This window comes from Chrysochloris asiatica, unplaced genomic scaffold (genome assembly GCF_000296735.1).
Source record: "Chrysochloris asiatica unplaced genomic scaffold, ChrAsi1.0 scaffold00049, whole genome shotgun sequence".
In the NCBI taxonomy this organism is placed as follows: Eukaryota; Metazoa; Chordata; class Mammalia; order Afrosoricida; family Chrysochloridae; genus Chrysochloris; species Chrysochloris asiatica.
In genome coordinates, this window is record NW_006408567.1 from 12,440,531 (window position 1) to 12,444,133 (window position 3,603).

Here is a 3,603-nt window from a genome sequence, read left to right on the forward strand (position 1 = left end):
TCAGAACTGACTCCACAGCACACCACCACCAAGAGTTGGAACCAACTCCATGATACTTAACAACAACAAAAAATGTATACATAAGAATCACCTGGGGAGCTTGGTAAAAGGTAGATTCGGATTCAGTTTATCTAGGGTGGAAATGTAGATTTTCAGCAGGAGTGATACTGAATAAGCAGTTAAAGCCCCAGTCCGGTTGGGAAGCTCTAGATGTGGGCTCAAAGCAGGCTGTGTGACTAGCAGGCTCCCTGTGGAGAAAGTGAAGTGGGTCCCAGCATGAAAGGAGATGGGGCCAGTAGGAGGAGCATGTGTTTCAACTGAGATAAATCTATGAGGTCCAGTGAGGTAACCAAACTGCAGCAACTATGCATCCCTGGTTAATTTCAGAGGAACTAACAAACCAAACCAGTTTGTTAGTTGATGCCAAGTTGATGTCAACTCATGGTAATCCCATGTGTGTCAGAGTAGAACCATGTTCCATAGGATCGTCTAATTTTTGTACTAACAACAGGCATAATTTTATCTAAAAGACATTTCAATGGCTAATGTACTGGCAATAAATCGCCAGGCCTTTCTTCCAAGGTGCCTCTGGGTGAACTTGAATCTCTAACCTTTTGTTTAGTAACCAAGCACATTAATGTTTGGTTACTACTACCCAGGGACTCTGCAGCCTACAAATTTGAGGGATTCTTTGTTGTGAGTGATGAGTGAGCTTAACAGAGAAACAAAAATATCAAATCAAATCAAGGAAAGGGAGAAGGGACCAATAACCATGCATGGTAAGGGGTCATTTCAGAGAGAGCTCACCTAGTACACTGTGTATCTGTACACTTCATGTGTGTTCAGTGATCTAGTCATTGAACCTTTACACATACCTGGGTGGTGAGAGTCCTTGCTGGTATTTCTTGGATCCCTAGGAGGGCTGGGAAGAGGGTAGTAGGGAGGTGTAATGGATTGAATTGTGTCTCTAAAAAAGATGTTAGAGTTCTAATTGCTTCCCTTCCCCCAGAACATGATCAATTGCCATTGTTACCATCAAATCAACTCATGACAATGAATTATGATCCATGGAGTATTCAATAGCTGATATTTTTGGAAGTAGATCACCAACTTTTCTTCTAAGGTGCTTATAGGTGGATTTGAATCCCCAACCTTTCATCTAGAAGTTGTTGTTAAGTGCCTTCGAGTCAGTTCTTACTCACAGCGACCTTGTGTAGGGTTTCCAAGAAGCATCTGGTGAATTTGAACTGCTGACGTTGCATTATATCACAGTGCCATACTAGGACTCCAGCTAGCAGTAACATATATTAATTACTTACACCAGGAATTACAGCCAGGAATTTTGCATGTTTGTAAGTAGTATGCAAATGTATGTGTGAATTTGTATATGTGCATGTATTGAAAGGTTTATTCATTACTAATAGCACTTGAAGGGAAAATTTTGCTGAAGATAATTTTTGTGGTTACAGCAGTACATCAAAAGACAGCTGCCAGAAATTCAAACCAGATTCAGCAGAAGAGTGGAACGAGGGACATCATTGCTGACATCAGGTGGATCTTGACTGAAAGAAGAAAATACCAGAAAGATGATTACTTGAGCTTTATTGACTATGAAAGGTATTTAACTGTGTGGAGCACAACAAACTATGAAGAATGGGTATTCCAGAATACTTAGTTGTGCTCATGTGGGACCTGTACATAGAACAACAGGCAGTTATTCGAACAGAACAAAGGAATACTTAATGGTTTGAAATCAGGAAAGATGTGTGTCAGGCTTCTATCCTTTCACCATACTTATTCAATCTGTATGCTGAGCAAATAATCTGCTAAAATGGATTATATGAAGAAGAACATGGCATCAGGATTGGAGAAAGACTCGTTAACAACCTGTGATTATACAAATGATACAACCTTGCTTGCTGAAAGTGAAGAGAACTTCAAAGACTTATTGATGAAGATGAAAGACAAAGTAAAGAAAATGAAAATCCTCACAACTGGACCAATAAACAACATTACCATAAACAGAAAAAAGATTGAAGTTGTCAATGATTTCATTTTACTTGGATCCACAATCAATTCTCATAGATGCAAAAGACATATTATTGCATTAGGCAAATCTGATGCAAATAATCTCAACGTGTTCAAGAGCAAAGATGTCAGTTTGAGGACGAAGGTACTCCTGACCCAAGTTAGGGTATTTTCATTTCATCCCCCCCCCCCCATTTGAGCAAAGGTTTATTATAAGAAAGAGGCTTGCAATTGGAGATGAGGCTTTAAAGCAAAGCTTAACTCCTATCTCCCAGAACTAAGATTTTGCTGACTTTTGGAAAGTTTTGGATGGGGAAAAGGCATAATGTTTATTTGTAGGGATAGATGGGGATTTCTGGGAAGTAGCCTATTGGTTGTTGTTGTTGTTGTTGTTAAGCGCCGTTGAGTCAGTTCCAATGCATAGCCACCCTGTATAGGGTTTCCAAGGAGCAGCTGGTGAGCTTGAACCTCCGACCCAGCAGTTCAAACAGCTTTGCAGTCTGGCACATTAACCCCCAATGCCACACCAGGACTCCAGCCTGTTTAGGAAGGGCCATAATATTGGGTGTAGGTGAAGCATTTCTTCAAGATGGATTCCACCACAAAGGCCTCTGGAAGGGGCAGACAAAACATTATGGGATGCTAGCTCTGGTAGCGTAGTGGTTACGAATCGGGCTGTGAACCACAAGGTCAGCAGTTCGAAACTACCAGCTGTTCCGCGAGAGAAAGATGAGGCTTTCTACTCCCATAAAGATTTACAGCCTCAGAAACCCTGTACAGGGTCGCTATGAGTCGGAACCGACTCCACGACACATAACAACAACAACATACATGTGTGGTTCTTCAGTACTCTGACTCCAGTTCCTCCCAGGGACTGGTGTTCTCCTCTGACCCCTAGGAAAGGCCATCCTTCAAGGTGGGTACAATCAGCCTGTCAGCGCTGCACACTTTCTCATGACTTTAAAGAGGAACACTGGACCACCCCACACTGAAGAGGTCAGAACACAGAAAGAAGTAGGCCCTATTCCCATCTAAGATGTTAGCCACTGGACCTTCTGGGCTGCTCTGTCCCAAGTCATGGCATTTTCAATCACCTCATATACAGGGTGGTTATGACTCAGAACAGACTCACGGGCATATAACAACAAACAACAACATGCTAAGAAACCTGAACAATGAATAAGGAAGACCAGGGGAAAATGGATGCTTTAAATTATGGCATAGGTGAAAAATATTGAATATACCATGGACTGTCAGAAGAACTACTGGTGTGGTGCTGTAGCATCAGTACTGGACTGTGAACCACACCATCAGCAATTCAAACCCACCAGCTGCTCCTCGGAAACCGTATATAGGGTCGCTATGAATTGGAATCGACTTGACCGCACTTAACAACAAGAAGTCAGGAGACCAGATAAATCTGTCTTGGAAGAAACACAGTTAGAATTGTCCTTAGAAACAAGTATGGTGACACTCTGTCACACGTACTTTGGACTAACCCCTGGAAAAGGACATAACGCTTGGTAAAGTTGAAGGGTCAGTGAAAAAAAGGAAGATCCTCAATGAGATAGATTG